The sequence below is a fragment of the Thamnophis elegans genome, chromosome 1 (assembly GCF_009769535.1).
Source record: "Thamnophis elegans isolate rThaEle1 chromosome 1, rThaEle1.pri, whole genome shotgun sequence".
Taxonomy (NCBI): Eukaryota; Metazoa; Chordata; class Lepidosauria; order Squamata; family Colubridae; genus Thamnophis; species Thamnophis elegans.
This window is the reverse complement of record NC_045541.1, coordinates 114,343,517-114,368,249: the sequence shown is the minus strand read 5'-3', so window position 1 is coordinate 114,368,249 and position 24,733 is coordinate 114,343,517. Positions and strand designations below refer to the sequence as shown.

The following is a 24,733-nucleotide window of genomic DNA, read 5'->3' as shown; positions in this document are numbered from 1 at the left end:
AACACATTTTTATTCAACCATAATTAGTTTGAGCCAAGGGAATGAGGGAGTGAGACTGTTTTGATCTCCATAAAAGGAAAACAGCTACTCACCTTGCCTAGATCCCATGTACCTTAAAAAGTTAGTGTGCTGCAGTGGTGGGTTCCTACCAGTTCAGACCGGTTTGGCCAAACTAATAGTGGTTTGGCAGCCTGAGTCCCTGGAACCGGCAGTGACCCAGGCCTGCCACACCCTAAACAGGTTCTCTGGTCTCGTCTCCCACCACCAGCATGTTTCTGCACATTCACAGAACAGTTTTCAGTAAATTTTTTGTGCACACACAAAATGGCCTCTCTCAGAAAACTGGTAGTAAACCAGTTAGGAACCCACCACTGATGTGCTGGCCTTCTTACAAGGACCAACACAAATGGAAAAACTGTATTCTGACATGTCTTGATGAAACGGTGTTATGCTGTGTAGGTTTTTATAGGTAACGAATAGCAGTTTGATTCAGGTCTAGAAATACAGTGGTACATTGGTACTCATTGTTAATTGGCTCCAGGAGATGTGATGAATACCAAAAAAAATGAGTACCAAACACATTTTCCCATAAAGAATAATGCAGTGAGTCACAAAGCACTGAACACCAACAAGTTCTATCTTGTGCATTAAATATCAAATGATGCGTACCGGGGCAAAATTGTTATGTCAAAATGCATTGAGTACAAATTTGATGAGATTCAAAGCAGCTGAGTACCAAGGCACCTGTATCTTATTATTGTTAGATGTTGTTCTGCACTGGTGAGATTGACCTACCAACATGTTGACCACTTTGCTTTGTGAAAGTGGTAGCTCCTCAGTATCAAAGGACAGACCAACACATAGCATGTTACAATAGTCCTGCTGAGTGGTGATTAAGGTTCAACTAATTAAAGCGCATCATCTCCTTTGGCAGAGATGCTAGATTAGTAAATCAGGAAAATACATAAATATAGCAGTATGCAGAGCATGCCCTTCCTGCTAGATCAGATAGGATGGGCAGAGACGATTAGAGACAGTTGATCCAATTAATTGTTTTAAAATCATTTAGTCATTCTGATTGGTTTGAATGGTTTCATCTGCTTGAGTTGGGAACTGAAAGCTACCTAGAGAAAAATAGTTGTTGGTATAGAAATTCCATAGAGTCACAAAGTGAGACATATGGAGTACAAGGTACTCAAAGACACTAAAGCACTAAATAAACCTAATTTGGCACTTTGCTGGGAGTTTCCATAATTACTTCTCAGTCTCTGTGTAATGATTTCAGCTCACAATAATCACATTTTACCACTGCCTTCTAGTAAGCATATAACTGAGTTCTGCTCCAAATGTTTTCTCTCGAGATATGTGGGAGATGATGACTCATTATTTCACAGCTCTACAGTACAGCATGTGCAAGCTTTATTACTTTCAGTAACTGTGGCATAACCATGATTGTGTCTTTCTACACATAATCATAGATATGTATGATAACACATAATCATGTCGAATATAATGATTGGATATTATTATCGGCAGAAGATAAAATCTACTTCCAGTCTCACAACCAATAAACCCAATATGAAGGAATGGTGAGGAAGAGGAAAATATTTGAATAAAAAACAGAAATTTCTCTAGATATTAGATAGTGACCAATTGGTTTTCTATTTCCACAAATTTATTCCTTGGAGGCAGGGAACACAGCTTCTTAGTGGCTGATGCCATGGATCAGATTATGGATTCTTGTGATGTGTTTTAACATGTCCAGAATTTTAAGAACCCAATGTCATCCAGTCCCTTTAGACCAGAGATATCAAACTCAAGGCCAGCAGGACAGATTCAGCCTGCAGGGTGCTCAGATCTGGCCCTTAGGGCCACCCTGGAAACAGCAAAGGACTGGTGCATCTGCCAGCGAAAACAGGCTCCCGAGCTCTGCTTTTGGTTGCGCCGGCTCCTACAATCCTCTGCCAATGAAAACAGAGTTCAAGAAGACTATGGGCAGAGGATTGCAGGAGGCTGTCACGGCTGAAAACAAAGCTCCCGAGGGCCTCCTGAGCTCTGTTTTCACTGGCAGAAGGTTGCAGGAGACAGTCACACCCAAAAATGGAGCTTGGGAGCCTGTTTTCGCTGGAAGAAGCGCCCCCGACTTGAGTGATGTTGAGCTGACCACACCCATCCTGGCCAACCCCACCCTCCCCCAAGGTCAAACACAACCCTGTTGTGGTCGTCAATGAAATTGAGTTTGCCACCCCTGTTTTAGACAGTCCCACTAATCCCTTATACTAAGTGCGCTTCTTATGCCTAACACTTTATCCCTCCTCAGATGAAATATTTTCATCTATCTCACACGTGTAGTTACACATCAATGTGTAGCGATCCCTGATAGTGATCGTTGGATCAATGGAAAAGCTGAATGTTCAGATTGGAGCTAATGCTACCCGAGTTCATTCTGTCTGTCTGTTTGTCTGTGTAAGTTCTGAAGGAAGGGAAACCAGAGGAACAAGTAAATGTGGATTTGAAAATTCTACTACTTGCCATTATGAAATAAAAATACTTTCAGGTAAAGAACTATAAAAGGCCCTTGCCATCTGCTCCTTCTTGATTACTATAGAGCTCATAAAAGAAACTCCATACTCCTAATTTCATGACTTCCTGTACACAACCTTGAGTTTCTAACACTTAATCTAAAGAAGACAAGGATGTATGTTTCATCTTCAACTAAGCATAGCCTTTAATGAAAGAAGAAAACTGACCTCGAGTTCAAAGGAATAGAAGAGTTTCCTTTTCAAGAGCATTTGCATTTCTCTTATGCAACTAACAACATTAAATTTTAATGCTGATCTCATATGCAAATGCAAAGCAAACCAAAACAGCTGAGCCTGAGGACCAACAGCAGCAACTTGGGAGGGGGGCGTTCCTGCCTGCTCAACAATCCGTGGTCTGGAAGCAGTCAAACAGAGCTTCAAGGATAAGCTGACAGCTCAACTTGTTGCAGATTGATGTATTCCTGAACACATTGCTGGAGATTTAGAGTGCATAATTTAAGTAGATGAATCTTATTTGGCAGAAGCATCTCAACCAAAGAGAAAAGGAACTGAGCCAACGAAAGAAATCCCTTTACATTTATTTACTTTGGAATGTCACTTTCACAGTTTAAAATAAAGGAATGAGAACTAGTAAGTTTCATTCTTGTTTGTTTGGAAAAGAGAAATGGCCATCTGTTCTGCTGGAGGTGTTAATTTGGTTAGTAAAAGGAAATTTACTGAATTATTAACAGTTACTAGTGTGTTGGTCACTGTGTTTATTTTGCTTAAATTTAAGCAGTAATTGGACTATCACAGGTTGTACTTTTGCAACCTGTCAATGGAGGATAATACTTTATGTTTATTTTAAAGTATACTCTAGTTTCTGGAACCTTATGCCAAATTTGATATTTTTTTATAATACTACAGATTCTTCCTTCACTGGCTAGCATGCTGTCTCAGTAATTTGCAAGAAAAGGATTGAACCACAGGGAATATTTTGAATTTTAACTGCGTGTTGTAGATGCTGTCACAGTTTGACAGGCATCGGAAATTATAGCCTGTTGTAATGTGTGCATTAGTGAATATGCCCAGTTACAAAATATCCATTTATCAGGATCCAAATGACACTTTTCAAGCAAATAATGGAGTGCAGATACTCATCCCATTCAATTTTCTCAGAATGCCTCTAGGTCTATATGGAAACCGGAGGCATTCTTGAAAATTAAAATATTGCTAGAGGCGAATGCTGCTTTGCTTTATAACATATAAAAATCAAGTGTGAAAGGTAATCTGATGGACACCATACTGGCCATTCCCTTAAGTAATTCTATTCATTGATTTATTCAAAACATTTATATAGCCATCCATCTTATATAACCACCCATCTGGGTGGGTCCAAATTTTAAACAGTTAAAATAGCATCAATTAAAAAACAGCATAATATCTATTAAAGCCATAAACATTAAAAGGTTGGCACCAAAGTTAAGCTTCCAATACCCTTGTTAAATCCTCTTATCCATCTCAGCCTATCCCAGGGTGGATGGAACCAGGTCTTAAGTGGTTTTTGGAAGGCTAGGTGGGTAGGTAGGCTAGGTGCAGTGGTGGGTTTCAAATTTTTTTAGAACCTCTTCTGTAGGTGTGGCCTGCTTTGTGGGAGTGGCTTGCCGGCCATGTGACTGGGTGGGAGTGGCTTGCCAGCCATGTGACTCAGTGGAAGTGGCCAACTTGTAAAATGTGGTGAAACTCACTTAACAACGCTCTTGCTTAGCAACCAAAATGTTGGCTCAGAAACTCTGGCATTTGAAGCACACAAGTCTTAAAGCTGTCAAGTTATAAGACCCTTGCACCCCTAACCTTTTAGGAAAAAAAACCCAGGGATGTTCAAACTTGGCAGCTTTAAGACTTGTGGACTTCAACTCCCAGAATTCTTCCTCTCGCTCTTCATCTTGATGATGTGTGGACGGGTGGGGGTGAGGGAGCTGGAACCAGTTCTAAATGGCACTGTAGATTAGTGGAACCTCTTTTATAGAAGAGGTTAGAACTGGCAGGAACCCACCCCTGGCTAGCTGGGTCTTCCACAGAGCAGGGACTGCCATAGAAGAAACACACTCTCTAGATCTCACCAGATGGCAATGTTTAAAGGAAGGGGGCACCTCCACCCTATCTGATTTATTAGAATGGATAGATAGATATCCTTAGAGAGAGGCAGTCTAGCAGGTAATTTGGCCCTGTGCTATATATGGTTTGAAATGGCAATAACCAGCACTTTGAATTGCAATAAGAAAGAAACAGGGAGCCAATACAGCTCATACGATAGAGGAGCATATGGATAAACTTAGGGGCACCTATCAATGCACACACATTTTTAATCAGTTGTAGCTTCTGGGTAGTGTTTTTTTTTTAAATCAATAGCCCTATTAATTCATATTTAACAAATTCCTAAAAACATTTTCTCACTGAAATACAAATAAACAATGATAAAGGCAATCAATAAACTATCACAGAGATAGACACCGAAAAGGAAATGCAAAAATATACCTGTAAAATTGTGGATGAGAGAGATGTAAAGAAATGAGAAGAAAGGACTAAGAGAAATTCACTCCTGTTTTATAACAGGAACCATGAGAAAAAGAGAAGAAAAAAATTTATGCAGGCAAGTGCGTGTGCATCAGGGGTGGGTTCCGGCCTCCATTACTACCGGTTCAGTAGTAAAAAGAAATTGTGTGATCCGCGCATGTGTGCATTTTCATTTAAAACTATCTGAGCATGCACACATTAAAAATGGATAAAATTATATTTTTTGATGAAGATTGTTCTGCGCATGTGCAGAAGAGAAAATCAAGATGTCATCACCGATCATAAAACTGATACGGTCATGTGTCTGCGGGAGTTACTACCTATTCGGTAGAACCAGACCGAATAGGTAAAAACCCACCTCTGGTGTGCATGTTGTGTCTGAGTCCATGTGCATGTGTGTGGATGCATACATGTGCAGGCAGTGATAGTATTAAGGTGAGATGCCCAGAGTTGCTATGAAGATCATGAAGTCTCTACTCAATCTACCAGACTTCTATCTTCTGGAGGAAGAATTTAAGAAATGCATTAAAAATGGAGATGCAGCCATTGAAGCTGCTGAAGTTGGGACAGCTCCAGAATGGAAGGAAAGTGGGAGAGAAAGTGTGTTGAATTGGTGAGAAAACTTTTATTTTTAGAGAAGAGATCACCCCAAAAAACCAAAGTTAAATTAAAATTGAAGACAGAAGAGAGTAAGCGGCGAGATTAAGCCAGAATTAAACTTAGTGTGTTATCTTTTTTTCTTTTTTTCTTTTTACGAATGCAATCTTTACAAATGTTTCCTACTTTTTAAATTGGATTGGTTAATTTTTCTTGTACTTTTCATGCTATTTTTAATACTTATGGATTAAGAATTTCTTTTTTTTTACAACGCTTGATTGGATTGTTTTTCTTTTTAGAACTTTTCTCCTTATGTTTGGAATACAAAGAGGGATGTAAAAGCAAAGGAAAAAGAAGTAACACAAAAAAGCCTTGGAAGTTATAGTGGCAGTGTTTATAAGTTGGAAGAATGGAGCAACATGAAAAAGAAATATTAATATTGCAAATGATTATTCTAGATATGTATTAAAAATAATAGTAACAACAGAGAATATTGAGAAGAGAATGGAGAATATAGAACACAGAACAGGAAAAATAGATGGAAAAATTGAGAATACTTATCAAACAATGATGAAAGTTGAGGACAGAGTTCTAAAAATTGAAGAAAAAGATGAACAAAGAGATAAGAAAATTGTTGGTATTGACAATAAACTGAGCATGGTTGGAAATGATAAGAGTGGAATATGGAAAGGGGAGATCGACAAATTGGAACTCTATCTCAGACTTCAAAATATAGAAGAAGAAAAGGGAGAAAATTTGACAGAAGTAATGAGAGAAATTTTGGCAGAAGCATCAGTGATAACCAAAGACAAGCTGATGGAAGGAACAGATGGAGGGTCTCAAGTTTTTACAAGATATGCAATGAGCAACAAGTTGCTAAGAGAAGTCCATATAAGACTTACCAAGAAAGCAATCAGAACACTAATACTACAAATGGCAAGAGATATAAGATTCACTACTACTGGAAGGACACAGGATGATGTAATGAAAGGTCATAATAAAAATTAAGTTAAATTTAGTTAAATTTAGAGTATTATGTATAAAATGAAGTGATAATAGTTATAGTCAAATAAATGAGTAATAATGATAATAATGCATACACACACACACACACACACACACATACACACCAGATTGATAATATGAAATTTTATACAAATTGTAAATGAGGACTATGAGAGGATGTTTAAAAGCCTTATTAAATATAAACATTTTTATAAAGAATATGTAAAGATGTAATATTGTTGGATGATTTTAGGAGGAGGTAATGAAATGCCATAATATAGATTTACTTTATATTTAGAATATTTTATATAAAAGGTTGTAATAACAGTTATAGTCAAATGAATGTCTAATAATCATAATAAAGTCTCCCTTTATTTATTTATCAGCACAAATAAAACACACACACACACATATATATGTATATGTATGTATATATATATGTGTGTGTATATATATATATGTGTGTATATATATGTGTGTGTATATATATGTGTGTGTGTGTGTGTGTATATATATATATATATATATATATATATATATATATATATATATATATATATATATATATATATATATATATGAGAATGATGATATGATAATTTGTGTAAATTGCAAGAGGGGACTATTGTGAGAAAGCACAAAGTTTTGTAACCAATCGACATACTGTATGTAACTGGAGGATGATTTTTATGTATTGTGTGTGTGTCTATGTCTGTTTGTTTTATGTTTGTTTAAACATAATGAAAAATTATTTAAAAAGTGGACATAACTATCTAATACTACCTCACAACAAAGTTTCCCTCTAGCCTTCTTTCACTCTGTTTTGGAACCATGACAGAGAGTAGAATCCACTTACTGTTTAACTGTCAAGTTGCTGAGTAATTGCTATTATACTAGTTCTGCCTTCACAGATTTCAGTTTTAAATGAAGCAGACAAGGCATCAAAGAGCCATATAGCATCCTAGGAAGATTTCCACTGTGAAGAATTCCAAATCTCTGTTCAAGAATGTCTAACCCTATTAGCTTTGCCTCAAAAAACAATGAAGGTAAGTAATAAACTGTTGACATCCATTTTTTCATCTATTCATTTCATATACTAAAGGATAGAACAGGCATCAGCAACCCTTGGCTCTTTCATCCCTCTGCTGCAGCTCCCTGTCGCCAATCAGTTCCACAATTGATAGGGCTTTCGGTTAGGACAGATAGAGGAAAAAGGATGCCACGCTAGGAGAATACTCTATGGTGGGGGAACTGGATTTCTGGTTGGCTCCAGAATTGAACAGGGAGCTTCTGGTTAGGACCTTTTTGGCTCTTTGAGTGTTTAAGGTTGCTGACCCCTGGGATAGAAGGATGGTGCTAATGAATAAGTCTCTGGCACTGAGCATCTGGGTTGCCATTGTTTCATAGGAAAAAAATAAAGCATAGGGAAGATGGTGCTAGCCCTAGATTGATCTAGTGTGATCCAGTCAGGCTGAAGGTATATGGAACCAAGGATGGAAGAAGCAAGGGCATCTGAAAGCAAACAGAGGTACTGGAGGAAATGGGGACCAAATAACATGTGTAAGAAGAAATGACCAAAGCATGGTGCTCAACGGAAACATGGAATATGGAAAGGAGGGGAGAAATTATCAGGACCAAAAATGATACTTGTAAGAAAGGTAAGAGACACAAAACTGAAATAGCCAATGTTTTGCACCTGATGTTGAGGTCTGCCATGACATTCTGCAATGGCTTTAAAATAAAGCATGCATTTCCCTTTTAGCCCACAGTTTCATCTTCTTTATTGGATATTATGAGCCGAGGTGGCGCAGTGGTTAGGGTGCAGTACTGCAGGCCACTTCAGCTGACTGTTATCTGCAGTTCAGTGGTTCTAATCTCACTGGCTCAAGGTTGACTCAGCCTTCCATCCTTCCGAGGTGGGTGAAATGAGGACTCAGACTGTGGGGGCAATATGCTGACTCTGTAAACCGCTTAGAGAGGGCTGAAAGCCCTCTGAAGTGGTATATAAGTCTAACTGCTATTGCTATTGCTATATGTAAACTATGCTTTTGGTTGCCCAATCACACAAGGTTCTAATTTGCACATTAGCCAAACCTCTGTATAATCAATCACAAGCTACAATGAACTGGGCTCACACAGCATGCTAAATTATAAACCAGGACCTGCAAGCCACATTAGTTCAGCTCACATAACACTCTGAGACAAAGAAACCACATGATGAAGGAGACCAGCCAAGATTTTCAGTACCATATGTCTGTCTTTTACTTTATCTTACACAAAAATAATATATTACTGTGTTTTCCCAAAGACAGGGCATTGTTTACTTTTAACCCCCGAAATAAGTGCTTGGCCTTATTTTCAGGGAGGTCTTATTATTTTTGAGGTGCAGGAGGCCCCTTAACCTCGGTCCATGGCCCATGGATCACCTGATCCAGAGAGGGCCAGAAGTTCTGTCTTTGTTTCTGGCACGCTCTTGCCAGCCCTAGTGTTCCTGGGCCTGTCACTCTTTTTGCAGCTGCCACTAAGAGAAGGGGCGCAATACCTAGGGTTTTCGAGAGCAGCCTCCGCAAGGCTGTTCCACGTGGATGGCAGGTGCATGGGTGGGGGGCGCATGGGGTATGTACCCCCTTTGGCAGGGACCCGCTGCACATGCGTTTAAATATTTTAGGGGAGTTTATTTTGGGGGGAAGTTTAACATTAAGTTTAACATTTACTTAAAGTGTGTTGAATTTTTACATTATTTCAGTTTTATAAACCTGGATCAATTCAATGTTTCTTTTCTGGAAGCGCTAGAGTCATATAGGATCTACTGGTATGACTTCATGGGCAAAATGTCCATGTCAGGCTGCACATGACCTTAAAGACAAAGATTCAAGGACACAGCTCTTTGCTAGGATAGTTTTCTCTCAGTTACTAACTAGGGAAACTGTAATTAGAGCCAAATCCAGCAAGTGCCAATTATATGCTTCAAGCAGAGCATCTCTGTCTCTACATTCCTCCATTTTCAGGTTCAGATCTGACACCCCTTATCCATCTGTGCATTCAAATGGACTAAGAGCTAGGCATGGCTTTCTGGGAGGGGTAATTGACTTCCAGGCATTGTTACTATAATGGATCTGTATGATCTTAGGTTCTTTGAATCCAATTTTGATCTTTTCATTCCTACCTGCCAAGCTAGTATTGTGGTTTTGTAATGTCAGGGTTTCAGTGTTGTGAGGTTATTCATTCCAAACCTTTGGACAAGTGCAGTTCCAAAATCTAATAAGTTACTGAGTTACTTTCACTGTGAGAAAACTCTAATTAAACTTATTGCACTAATTCACACCACTTCCCCAGCATGAAGGATAGGTATGGCAGAACCGTGTCTGTAACAAATGATCCTTTGAAAATAGCATCTTAGCCAGCAGTATTATAAGGAAAAAGTGAGAAAATGGAAGAGGCACCATTCTTTCCTCTTATATTGCTGTTGATAAATTTATACAAAGCCGTATTGTATGAATATATTTTTCCTCAACGAATTGCAGGTGTAGCACTGTTATTGTCTATCTTCCTGTTATTTTTCTTTTGTATATTTTTCCGTACCACGTAATGCACTGTGACAGGTCATTTCATGCATCATTTAACACTATGCATTTTCATCCCCCCCCCCTTTGCCAAAATTGTATCTGAAAATTGGGGAAATGCAGATGTAAAAAGAACTGAATAAACCGCAATCTATTTGCCAATACAAAGTCAGGCTGAATAATCAATGTGGTGCAGGGAACACTTTCCATTTTTCTTGAAGGACGTCTTGTCTGTATTTGGCACGCCATAGAAAAAGGTGGGGGGAAAGGGAAAAAGATCCTATGAAGGATTATGTGGCAGCACATAAAAAACCAGATGTGCTGTGCAGTAGGATGGTTGGGAGAGTAATAAAATACTGTCCCACCATATTCTTTTTTTAGGATTTTTATTCAGGCTATTCCTGAAGAGCTGAGATTTAAATAAAAGACAGACCCTGCCCCTCAAGCAAGATCCATACTGCAGAGAATGGCAAAGAGGAAGAGAGATGACTGTAAATTCTGTGGTGCTGAGCAAAGGTTGCTGATCTGGAAGAGAGGACAAGCAAAGGACAAGGAACATCTGAAAGTGAATGCATCAATACAGTGACAGAATATGCAACGTATGGTGAAAAGAATATATCAAACTCTTCCAGAGAAAAAAGATACAAGCTAGTGGCACTCATCTTCTCTTCCAATCCAATTACCTGCCCAATACATCAACTGGGTGTCCTTGGTCTAGAGTGGGGTTGTTAAAACTGGTGGCCCTTGGGCATCACACAGGCTATGCCCACTCCAGGTCCACGAAGGAAAATAAATATTGCGATACATCACATGACAGCAAGGTGACATGGCGAGTTTGACACCCGTGGCCTAGAGCCATTAACCTAGTACTATATATACACAGAATAAGCCTATGTTTGTTAAAAGGTTGGTAATGGACAAGAGTGCAGACTTGACATGTTTCCCCGAAAATAAGACAGGGTCTTATTTTCTTTTGGCCCCCGAAATAAGCACTTGGCCTTATTTTCAGGGAGGTCTTATAATTTTGGATGTGCAGGAGGTGGCAAGCATGGTTACCTCATGGCTGCTGCTGTGTTGCAATATTTTGGGGAGGGCTTATTTTTTGGGGGAGGGCTTATTTTAGCACATGAGCTCAAAAGCCTGATTGGGCTTATTATCTAGGGAGGTCTTATTTTCAAGGAAACTGGGTACCAATACACAGATATATAGCTGGGATCATTTTTCCTCAATAAATAATTGAACGAGTATAATGTTTTTGACCCACATTTAATTGGGTTTGCTTCATAGTTTTAGAACTTGTGTGGAGAACAGATTGGGTTTTAGGTCTTGTTTATGCAGAAATATTGAACATTAAAAAGGGTTCACAAACTTTTAAACACCACTGTCAGGCCTGAATATTTCTAACATGAGTTGAATCTGTCATCCAGTGAGATTTAATAAAACTGGCTTGTTGAGGACCTCACATCTGAGACAATGCTTTTTGTAAGGAACCATGCTTAACTTTACTCAGTGATGACCCCTGGCTCTTTGAAAGAGCTAACTCTCAGATCTCCCCCTATTATGTTTTTGAAGAGTCATGAAAACATACAGACAGGCTTTTAGGTATGCTCAAAATTTGCTGCCTGAATGGCAACACTTAATGACCTTTTTGTTGTTATGGTTACATAATTGATTTTTTTCTGTTTTAAAGTTATGTTATTAATTGTAAGCTTTTTCAGTCTCTGGAAATGCAGCAGCATGTAAGCTAAAGTAATATATAGGCAATGGAGGGTTCCCGTATCCCCAAATGCACACTGAACAAAATTTAGAACTATATGGGATGCTTTTAAACCTTTTTTCCCTGGAAACAGGAAAAAAATATTGCAGAAGCCTGGAAAAGTATGTGAAGTAAACTTCACATTTGTATGTGAGAAAACATACTTTAATACTTAGAAATGTTTATAGGTCAGTAAAACTGGAAGTTTTTACATTATATGCTTCTGAAGTGGAATGCCCATAAAACATATTAAACAGACCCCTTTGAAACAGGAAGTAAAAAAAAATCCAATGTTTTTCATTTAAGCAATTGAAATAGTATAATATTTACCATTAAAGACTACATGATATGTAATGATTCAGGAAGAATTTAATTTTCAGTTTTAGATATCTGTATTTGCCTTTATAGTTTTAAGGTAGAGATACTAGGTGAGCAGACTTTGCCCTCCCCTAAGTAGACTAAACATTCAAAACATTTCTGAAACTCATCTGTATCTAGATCTTTAATACTGCAGATAATACCCCCTTTTTACAACCTGTAATCCCTTAATTTGGGACAGAGTCAGGGCAACTGGATGGAGATGAGATTTACTGGCCGGATGCCCTTCCTGATGCCACATGGAGTTCACAGCAAATTTTTTTTTTTGCATATCTGCCTAGGATTAAACTCTCAACTGTCCAAGTGGGAGATAAGGGTGTCTTCACCACTAGGCCACCAAGACACTATTGCAGATAATATTGGAACCATTTAATTCTGTGAAATCTAGACAGGCTCACATGATAAAAAAAGTAAAAAGAAACCTCTGGTCCCCATATGGTTTCAAATATTTTTATAACAAAATAAGTCTTTTGAAAATGAATTATTTCCCTTATCATTTTAGATATAGAGGAAACCTATGCCTGAAGAGCTTTAATAAGATTGAAGCTGGTCATTCAGTATCTCCTACTGGATAACAGCTAATAAAACATCAAAAGTGAAAATACTTGGCTTTCTGATAAGTTTGTCTGATAATCAAACTACTTTTTAAATCTCTGTCAACCAAATAACAAAGAAGAAAAACTGGGAACCTGTGCGACAACCACCCTCAATTATGGAGGGAACCATAATCAACCCTACCCCCAATGATCAAGTTCAATATGAAGGTGATTGCCCTGAGATATTTGATGTCTAAAACTAATAAAACTTTATGTGTTAAAATTAGGTTCATGAATTGTACTCATAAACATATTGGTAGCTAGTGCAATGCTGTGGAAATGATACTATATGGCTGTAATAGGTCATCTATGATGCCATCTATGTCAAAATTGAACAGACTTCTCTCAAGGGGGGGATATGACATCATCTATCTCCCCTCTACAATACAATCCTTTCAATAGTTCCAAGAAGGCTACACACCCATTTGTACTACTCAGCAGACCCTGATAACACAGATAAACTTCCAGGTGGCCAAAAATGACTCTCTAAAAGAATGAAAGCTGTCTGCAAGGAATATAAATCCTTCCATTCCCCACTATCCGATCAACGCTGAAGAAGCTTCTTGGATGAGAAGTGAAATGTCTTCAAAGAAAAGCAAGAAAGCCCAGTTGCCTCTTGAAAAAGCAACTGTATTTCTTTTGAGATGGCTGTAATAATCATCAGCTGCTAGGCTGTTTAGCTGCTCCTAATCACAGTTTTGAAAGCCAGAGCCATGTAAAGCACATTTAGTATTACCAGAGAGGCAATAAAGGCACGAGACACTGTTGCCTGGGCCTTTTGCTCCAAGAAGGCCACACCAGTGCCCCAGTCAAAACTTCACAAACGTTTCCCACAGCCACCACCTACACATCTAAACAAAAGTTGTGAATCCAGGACAACATCCCAGTAGTGGATCTGCTTCTTCAGGAGGGAATGCAACTTCACTCAGCGTTGAAAGTTTTGGACAAATAACATTTCTGCATAGTTCAACAATATATATATACACATACAAACATGCACACACACACACACAATTATTAGTTATTATGGATTATAGTATTATGCATAGCTATTATAGGCAATTTATCTAGATAATTTTGTCCAAGAAAAAAGAAATACAGTTGTGGATGATAATTATGGAAGAATTGGGAGAGAAAAACCAATGGGATAAATAATACTTTTTTGGATATGATATAATAGTTCAAGTATTCAGAAACTGGAAAGTCAGATTCACATGGCTGCACTGTCCACAGTAATGATACTTCAGTTACATAAGATATAAAGAGTTAAATATAGAAACTAAAAATATTTTTTTCTCCAAGGATAAATTACTTCATTATATAACAAGGAAAGTACACTGAATAAGCCGCTTCTAAAAAAAAAAAGATTCAGCCTCCTTAGGCATTACAGTTATTCTTTTATTATTTTATTAGCCAAACTTAATGTACTTTAATTACATTTCTTTATTTTTTTACAACCATACTTTATATTAAGCATTAAGCATTTTTGTACACCACCACGAACTATATAAAAGAAAGTTGGGATATAAATTAAATAAATTAATCATTGTTTTCAGCAGTCATACTGATATTGTGTTAATTTGTTTAATGGTTAGCTGCCTTTTAAGCAGAAAGGTGAGATATAAATAGTAAATTTAAAAATAACTGTATTTTAGCATAATTACATATCTTAAAATATAGGGTAAAATAAAGACAAAAAATAATTAGACAATTTTGCTTGTCATTGTCAAGTACTTTGTTGGAAAAAGCAGGGCTGTATTACCAAACTACCAAAGATGAACATGTCATCCATGTTTCTCTGATAAATAACACCACTATCAACAATCTCATATGTTGCTGAATGCAAGATACAACTTCCAAATAAGGTTGGTGAATGTGAGTATTAAGCTAACAACCAACAGTTCCAAGGCAGGAAATCCAGTTTAAAATAACACCATTCTGCTTTAAGGCCATAGAGCACAGAACAAAAAGTCTAAGAAGGTATACCAGGAAGAAAGGCATCAGCCAAGAGTGTAAGATGATATAATATGGCAATCAACTATTCATATGGCTTCACTGTAGTATACAGGAAAGATTCTTCTCTAACCATGCTGAAGCCCTTAGCGGAATTCAAGCATAGCGCCTGAGCTGAGGTGTGTCTACTGCTGAATATCTGAAAATTTCTGCTGAGATCCTGATGCTACATCACAAATGTCCTTCTGTCTAATGCAAATTATGAAGAACCTGATGGGGAAGCAAAATTTGCAAATTAATAGAGATGCTTTAAGAACCAAGAGTAGCCAGCTCAGCTTTGAATCAGTAACAATGAGCAGGATAATTATAAAGAATGCCCAACATGCTGCAGCCATTTTACTGCAGAGAGTCAGTTCTATGGGGAAGCCCTGTTCTTTAAAACTCTGCTTTTCCATGGGGTGGGGATGATCTTATTTCAGGGAATCCAGAAATGGAGAAAACTGGAGTGGAGTAAGCAGCAGGGTGATCCACTCAGCTTAACTAGCAGAACGGAAACGCAGCTCCATTGGTCTCCTTTTCAACCCACTCCCAGCAACACACCTTACTGTTCTTTCTATTTCAGGCTCTATTATTTGTCACTTTCCTCATTTCAAGCATATACGAATGTGTAAATATTTCTCCTGGGAAATGTGGCTGTGTTCTTTCCATGCAAAGTAAGATTGCAAGATTCAGGCATTGAAGTGTTACATAGAATGTGAAAACAGCCTCAGGACATGTACGAATGCATCTGTTTGTTGTTGTCCTTATGTAAGCAGTCTATTTTCCAATTCCATCAATTGCATAATGGTCAGCATATGACTAAAAATGCAAATTAGGAAATGTGGTCTCCTGCCATGATCTTACTCTTCTCTGTTCATTGTTTGAGTGCAGGAAATAGCAGGTACATGTTTTCAAAATTAACGATGCTGGTTCAATAATGCTACATTGGCTAGCTGGACTTGAAGTAGACCGGAACAGGAATTTTTAACATGAGCAGGATTCACTGACTCCCAATATATAGCAATTTAAGAGCAAGTAAAGTTACCAGGTTTCTTAACACACTTATAAGATGCAGGATTTATGGAACAAAGGATAACAATTACTGGAAGCTTGGAAACATGTTCATTCAGAAGATGTTGGCCATGAGAAATACAATCTCTATGCTGTAACTTAAGATTCACAGCTGCAGCTCAGCAAGACTGGATGACTATAATTTCTATAAAATGTACAGATAATTTCATTGTGGAAAACTAGTTTTAACTGTTAATTAAATGCGTGACCCTTGGCATTTCTAACATCATGGTTTTTATAATGTCAGGTAGTAATGTAGTGCTTGTCCCTTGGTAACCAAACAGTTGCTATGTACAACCCTACCATATTGACAATTCTGCATGCCACATCTGTACTCTGTGTACCAGCCCAGTGCACTGCTCTCCTTTCTTGGATTACAGCTTCAAATCAGGATGCCAGCATTTTATTTTATTGAAGTCTAAAGTGTACTTCTCAAAAATTAATAAAGAATAGCAATAGCAGTTAGCATTAGCAGTTAGACTATATACCGCTTCATAGGGCTTTCAGCCTCTCTAAGCGGTTTACAGAGTCAGCCTATTGCCCCCAACAATCCGGGTCCTCATTTTACCCACCTCGGAAGGACGGAAGGCTGAGTCAACCCTGAGCCGGTGAGATTTGAACAGCCGAGCTGCTGAACTGCAGTCAGCTGAAGTAGCCTGCAGTGCTGCATTTAATCACTGCGCCACCTCGGCTTGGATGGAAAATTTTAGTCTAGGATGGTGGAAAATTACATTTCAGCTATCTCAACATGGGCCACTTTTGTTTTCAGACCTCATCACTGTTCAAATTTAACAAGAGACTGACAATATTGCAGAATTATTATCTCACAAGGCTTATATTTTTTTGATTAAAATCATACTCCCTTTACAAATTATTGCTGGGAATGAAGTCATCTAGAAAAGAAGTGGAGCGAGGGCAAGAATGATGAGAAGGAAGAGCAAATTGGAATTTCTTATCACCAGAGCAGTAGAATTTTGTCACAAGACAAGAACAGCAGGAAAAGCAGCATATACCTCACCACAATGCAGGCTAATTCTATGAATTGATGGGAGAAAGCTGCTCTTGATAAGTGCCAGTGGAAGCATTCTGCACCTGTGTGATCGGAGCACCAAGGCAAATTGGGGTACATAGAAACTGACTGATAAGCCATCATATGTGGATCTGAATGCAGTCCTTATAGTTTTGTTACTTAGATAAAATTTAAGTTTCCTAACCTGAGCTGAATTTTCCAGAGTTTTGGAATATGTGTAGTAACATCAGCAGCAAACCCTAGCATTGCACATGAGTGTTACTATCACACCAGATACCTTGTATCACTTATTCAAGTACCTAAAAAGAGAAATCACCTGTCCTGTAATGAAGAATATTCAGAATACAGAATGCAAATGTACGCATAAAATGCATACTGTTTAATCCTGAAATCTCTTTTTAACATCGGAAATCAGGCACTTCGACTTAATTCTCTCCTTTGTTTTTTTTAATCCCATTTACTTAAAGAAAAATCCAATGAAAGAGCAATCATTGTGCAATTCCACTGCAGTTTTGCAGAGCTTCTATTTCTCTGGTAACTGGACTTGAAAGTGAGATCTGAAATGGTGGGTATATTGCAAGAAATATAAAGAAGATGTGATTTAAAAAATATGTGGCTTCACTTGAACAGACACCTAATCCCTACAAGTACTTCTTTAACATGTGTGGAAATCCAGGAAAGCTGATACATGCCGAGCACCATGGGACCTAAAATCAGATAGATCCAATATGGCTAGATGCAAGAGACCTGGGGTTCTACTGATTGTGAAATGAGAGGTCACAATCATTCCTATAGATGGGGAAATCTAGCCTACATAAAATACAGTGGAGTATTTTAAGGAACATGTACCCGATTCCCTTCTTGCAATGTAGAACATTTTTGACTTCTGCACATGTATCAATAGCCAACTGAAAATTTTTAACAGCTTTTAAGCCAATACAATTCAGGTCAGAAGAGGACATATATTAAAACGAATGCTTGATAATCTCACACAGAACATTGGAATTAGCAATAGCAATAGCAATAGCAGTTAGACTTATATACCGCTTCATAGGGCTTTCAGCCCTCTCTAAGCAGTTTACAGAGTCAGCATATTGCCCCCAACAATCCGGGTCCTCATTTTACCCACCTTGGAAGGATGGAAGGCTGAGTCAACACTGAGCCGGTGAGATTTGAACAGCCGAACTGCAGAACTGCAGTCAGCTGAAGTAGCCTGCAGTGCTGCATTTAACCACTGCGCCACCTCAGCTTATGAGAACTGGGAAATCTTTACTTCCTGGGGAAAACTGATCAAGAATTCAAAATCAGATTATGATTAATTTTTCAGACAGACAAGCCCTTCACAGGACAGAGAACATAGGACTGTTGGGTGTAGCACAAAGATTAGAAGTTAGGAACTGTCATGTTTGGGTGAGATCTTGGAGATGGCCAGACAGCAGTAGAATGTGGCAGCATACAATATAAGTAAAGTAAATAAGTAGGTAAATAGATATTTATTTTTACATAACTAACATGGTTTGGAGAGAAGGAGAAGATTACATCCATTGGCCTGGCATTCCTGTTCCTGGCTTTCCATTCATTAGTGGTTAGACTAGAATTGGAGAGATGCATATTGAAGTCTGTTTTCATTCATTGAACGCTCATTAAATAACTTTGGCTCTGTCATTCTTTCAGACTCAATCCAAACTGCATCACATCCTGAACCTCCTGGCATGATAAGCATATCCAGGGGAGAGTTACTTACTTGGGTACACTTATTTTTATTATCTTCCCAAGCAGTGTTGGGACTAGCAAGATAGGTAACAGTGGAATTATGGCAGTGGAACAGATCTACTCTCCTACTCGACCTTCTGTTACATCAATATGAACTCCTATGAATTGGATTCAAAAACAAACTCCCCAACAACAGTGTGCATAAAGCACTGTATTTGCATTTGATTCTGTGGAGTCCTTGGTGCTCTTTGCACTTGGTTGGTTTCAAATATAGGTGCTCCGAGTTTGAAAATAACCAACTCAGAGAGCACCAAGGACTCCATGTGTCAGGATTCCAAATAGCAGCCAAAAAGTTAATCAGGGTCCAAGGCAAAGTATTGCTCAAAGTTCCAACTTATTAAAAGAGCCTATGGGCACATCTGGAAAAGCCTGAATTTGAAAGCTTCCCGGTTTTCCCCACCTAGTTGAAAGTTCAAGATCTTGCCCCCACAACCACAAGTCCATCACATGGTCCAATCTTCCACTGCCATACTGAAGTTCCACCCATCCAGTTCCGGTCAGGTACAGAGGTGCAAAGACAAAGGATGACCTGGCTTTCTAGAAAGAATTTTGTTATGGCTATTCCTTACATCTCACTCCTTACAATCCCCTCTCCCATTTTCCCACAACAGAAATCCATAGTAGAATATAGAAAGTGTGGCAGGCCAAATATCCAAAGAAAAGATGGCTGCAGGCCTGACACCGTGTTTCAACTCTGGGCTACACATATTCTCTCAATTTGATAGGTCATATTTGATTATCAGTGTGCTCATCTGAGCATGAATCTTGACTGTTTAATTTTCCCTCCTTGATCTTGATCAAGCGAGGAAGAGACCAGAAAGGGAGCTAACACCACCAGTGTACATATCATCCACTTTATTGTAGATCTGTGAAATTGTGTTTCTTTGTACATTAAGACGCCTGTGGTTCACATCTTGATGCTAGTGGTTATTGTTTGACAGCCACACAATCTCTCAAGTATTTTTGCTAATGGGGACCTTACAACAATTCACTGCCTAGGCAGTAATGGCAACACATTTATCTTCTTTCTCTAGGTACTATTGGAATTCATTAGTAACCATTCTCAAGCTGCTGCTGACCCAGTTTAATGCTGAGTAGGAGATTGTACTCCCAACCGTAATTAAAATAAAAAGGACTTTATCACGTGTATATTCATCCAAAGCCCATGACATCTGTTTACACAGCTCCTTTCATATGCCAGAAGTTACTTGAAGTAAATAGAAGCTCTACATAATCCCAATGAAAATCACCTCAGAACAAATACTCAGCTTCTAATAATGAAGGGCCAGACCAATCTGTCAGCTGGTGTTTTCAAGCTAAGAAAAGAGTTCCTGCGTTGCTAGAGCAATTGGCGGTATATTGTACCCATAATGCCTAGCACATTTTTCTTCAGAAATGTCTTCAGTGTAGCAATGGCCAAGGTTAATCCAATTCAGTCTCAGTTTCTCTCTGAGCTGAAAATGAGCCAGGAAAGACTGGATTTTCTCAATATCATTTTATCCATTACATGCCTCAGAGTAATGAGCAACTGTAATGCTGCAAATCTGAACCTTGCTACCACACAATTGCATTACTTCCAGGTCACAGAGTTCCTAAGAAAGTTATTGATCTTGAAGAACTGGCCACAAGTTCCAACTTAATTTCAAATCAAAGTGGTACAATAATTCTTGTTAAATTTATGAGATGACAATCAAGAACAATATTAGATCAAGAATGAGGTATAGCCACATCATTTGATCTCGAGGAAAATCACTTTAGCATCAATACTAATCCTTTTTTCTCTCTGTTTAAATAGTAATTGAGAATTTTCACCTAGAATAAAAGACAAATGCAGAAATATATAAGAAAAGAGACAAGCCCACTATGCATGATAAATTGTCCCTTCATTTTTTTTACATTCCAACTTTGATTAGAATTACCTTTATAACGTCTAGATAATTCTGTGGTATCATTTAATAATACACCATTTATGTTAAAAAAATTAAAAGTCCTTACACAATGTGTATCCAGCCCTTTTATCTGCATTCTCCCCCGTTGATCCAACTGTAGGGGTAATTCGATGTGCTGGAGGCATATTCTAGTATGTACTAGATGGGTTGGATTGCACATGCGTGAGTGCTTTCCCGCCTGGACTAAACGGCCTCGACATTCATCTTCGTGATGTCTTTGAAGTTATCTCACACCTGACATTTGAAGGACTTATGATTGGCCTGAGGCTATGATCCCAAGGGGTGGGGAATGGACTATTCTATATATCAATCGCTTTCGCGCCCTAATTAAGCAGACTTTGCTTCGCAACTGCTCGCTTACCATTTGTAATTAGTAAAAGTACTTTGATTTCCAACACATGGAATCTCTAGCCTTCTTTCCTAATCACATATGGAGTGATGCTGACAAGAAGCAAAGTCTCTTTAAAACCCTTTCCAGGAGATTTACGTCTACCGTGAAGGGAGGAATGTCTTCACCCGATCAGGGAAGAGGAGGGGGCCGCTTGCGATGTGGATACCAGCGGAGCGGGGCCTCCCGAACTTTCGCTTCACGAGCCCGGACCTCCCGACCTCTCACTTCATGAAGATTTGTTTCAACTACAATATCCAGCCAGCCCTGACCCACCCCCACCCCCCACGATGGTCCACTTCGGTAGGACAAAGAGAGGAAGAGACAAGCTGGAATGCAGGGGTCACCCAAAGGCAACCCCGACAACGAACGCTTGGAGACGGGAGCCGTGGACAACCCCAGAGGAGTGAATTACCTGATTATTGGGGACAAAGGTATTTTGGGGAAAGGAGTGGGGAAGATGAAAAAGACTGGAGGGGCTGGGAGCGACAGTACCCACGCGCGGCTTCACCCCCCCCCTCGACCTGCTTCACCCCCTGTGGCTAGAGGTTTTGCTGGACCGGGGGCCCCACCTCCCCGAAGGCACAGGATGGCAAAAATCCCTCCCCTGCCTGTGCGATACAATGGTGATTCTGCTAGCCTGGCCTCTTTTATTATGCAAGTTTTTAATTACATGGAAATTTATGGCCGTGATTTTGAGACAGATGGCATGAGGGTGAGAATGGTTCTCCTATCCTTAGACGGCGAAGCAGCTACCTGGTCCACGGCTTTACATATGTCTGCCTCCCCCCTCTTGGGGGATTTCATCGATTATGGAGGCTTTCCGACAACGCTTTGATGAACCTTTGACTGAGAAGTGGATCAAATTGAAATTTATAACCCTCGAGCAGGACGATAGACCTGTCGCCCAATACATCCAGGAATTTCAGTGTCTGTCCAATATATGAGAGGATGGGGCGAGGACGCCCTTTTGGACAAATTTGCTTCGGGCTTAGATGAAGACATTTATCAGCAATGTGTCAATCGCAACCTGCCCAGACGTTTGACCACTTGGTTTGAACACGCAGCTGACGCTGAGCTCGACTTAATCAGGCTCCGTTGTGCCAAAGAGGAAAGAAAGAAGAGGGAAGGAGAAAGCTTCTAAGAGCACCCCCCTCCAGGCGGCAAATCGCAATTCAAACGACGGGGCGAGGGGAGGGGGGCTCCTTCAGGGCTCTCCAGACCCATAACATGCTCCGTTGCGGAAAGTTGGGGCACACCGCCCACCGACTGTCGTGCTAAATTACCCATCTCCGCCCAACCCCCACCCAAACGTGAGGAGAAGTCTGGCAGAGTCTCCGACAAGAAGAAGAAGGAAGCTGCTTTCGCTGTGGACTCCAGGCCCCCCCGTTTCGCCCAGGCATTGGAGGGAGACACGAACGCCAACTCCTCCTCTTCTGAGGACTCCGATGACGACACATTGCCTCACTGGGTGAGTTCAAACAAAGGGGCCCCATGTTAATCCCCATAGAGTTAAAAGTTCCCCCTGAGGGGCACCCAGCAACCTTTCACGCCTTGCTCGATTCAGGCTGTTCCCGGTCCATGATCAATCCGGCCATGGTGGAAAATTGGGCCTCAAATTGCGCACTTGAAAACCCCGATTGTGTTTTGCAGATAGATGGATCCATTGCAGGGGGGGGACCCGGCCATTTTTTTTACGAGCCCTTGGAGATGAAGATGGGTTCCCATACTGACACTAATTTCTTTTGTGGTTGCGCCTGGCATGGACAGGCACTAATTTTAGGCCTCCTTGGCTCCGGAAGTGGAACCCTCACATAATTGGCGGACAGGCCGCTTGCGCATTCGCACAAAGGAGCCTCCAGAGGGGGAGGGCACTCCGGGGCTACCTATGACTGACGCTCCTGAAGTGGCCGCTAGAGGGCAGGAGAGGATTGAAGGAGAGGAGAAAATTCCTAAAGAGTATTGGGACCTTAAGGAAGTTTCAGCGAAAAGTCTTCCGACAAACTGCCTCCCCACAGGCCTCCGGGACTGCTCTATAGACATCTTACCCGGGGTTAAACTACCAAAAACCCCAAATTTATTCCATGTCACCCAGGAGATGGAGGAAATGCGGACTTTCATTGATAAAAATTTGAAACGTGGATTCATTGAACCGGCTCGCCCAAAGTGGGCTGCCCCTGTACTTTTTCGTGAAAAGAAAGATGGCTCTCTTAGATTATGTTGTAATTTTAAAACTTGAAACGCGATATCAACTCAGAATCTCTACCCACTCCCGTTGATGAAGGACATGTTGGCCCAGCTGGGGAAGGGCCGCATTTTTACTAAATTGGACCTCAGGGAAGCTTACTATAGGGTCCGAATAAAGGAGGGAGACGAATGGAAGACTGCTTTCAACTGCCCTCTTGGTTGCTTCCAGTTCCGGGTCATGCCTTTTGGCCTACAGGGGCTCCTGCAGTCTTCATGCAATTAATCAATGAGATCTTGCACGACCACCTCTACAAAGGAGTTATCGTATATTTAGACGATATCCTTATCTATACTCGCACTTATGACCAACACGTCGCTCTTGTGCGCACTGTTTTGAAAAACTCCGAGCCGCTGATCTTTATGCCAAATTGTCTAAGTGTGAGTTTCACCAAACTAAAATTGACTACCTTGGATATCGCATCTCCCCAGACGGCATTGAAATGGACCCTGAGAAAGTGAGGGCGGTCACTGAATGGGACGCGCCTAAAACTCGTAAACAGTTACAAAAATTTTTGGGCTTTGCTAATTTCTACCGCCAGTTCATTCCTTCTTTTGCTAAAATTGCTCTTCCTATAACTAATTTGCTCAAGTCAAAGGGGGAGCCGAAACCTAAACCTAATAAGCCTCTGGACTGGAACATGGAATGCCAGGCGGCGTTCGAAAACTTAAACGTCTGTTTGCCGCTGAGCCAGTGCTAAAGCATCCTGACCTAGACAGGCCTTTCGTCGTCCAGGCTGATGCCAGCGACGTCGCCGTGGGGCCATTTTGCTGCAAGCCAACGACCAAGGTAACCTACAACCTTGCGCGTACACCTCCCAAAAGCTCACTGACACGGAGAGACATTGGGCAGTTTGGGAGAAAGAGGCTTTTGCGGTCCGTTGGGCCCTAGCCACGTGGCGCCATTTCCTAGAGGGCGCTAAACACCCGTTTGAGGTGTGGACTGACCACAAGAATTTGGAAGCTTTGAGAACGCCACGGCGTCTCTCCCCCAAACAGATGCGGTGGGCCCAATATTTCAACTGTTTCAATTTCACACTTAAGTATATCCGGGGGGGAAAAAATTTCATGGCAGATGCCTTGTCCAGACTGCCTCAATATAATTGCTCTAAACTGAGTGTCGTCCAACCGCTCCTAGCGGCTCCAGTGGTCACGCGCCAGCAGACCCGCGCACAAAAGGATGTGCCTCAGGATCTTCTTTCTGACCTCAAACAAGCGCTTCCTCACGACGACTGGTTCCTGAACCATTGGGACGAGTGCACTATGAGGGATGATCTCCCGTGGATCGGCGC

General features: G+C 40.2%; 1 protein-coding gene across 1 annotated transcript in view; it reads right to left on the bottom strand.

Annotated features, from left to right (window-relative positions):
- The window catches only part of RGS6 (regulator of G protein signaling 6), a 253,325-nt gene that overhangs the window by 112,440 nt on the left and 116,152 nt on the right, over positions 1-24,733 (bottom strand). The window lies entirely within an intron of this gene.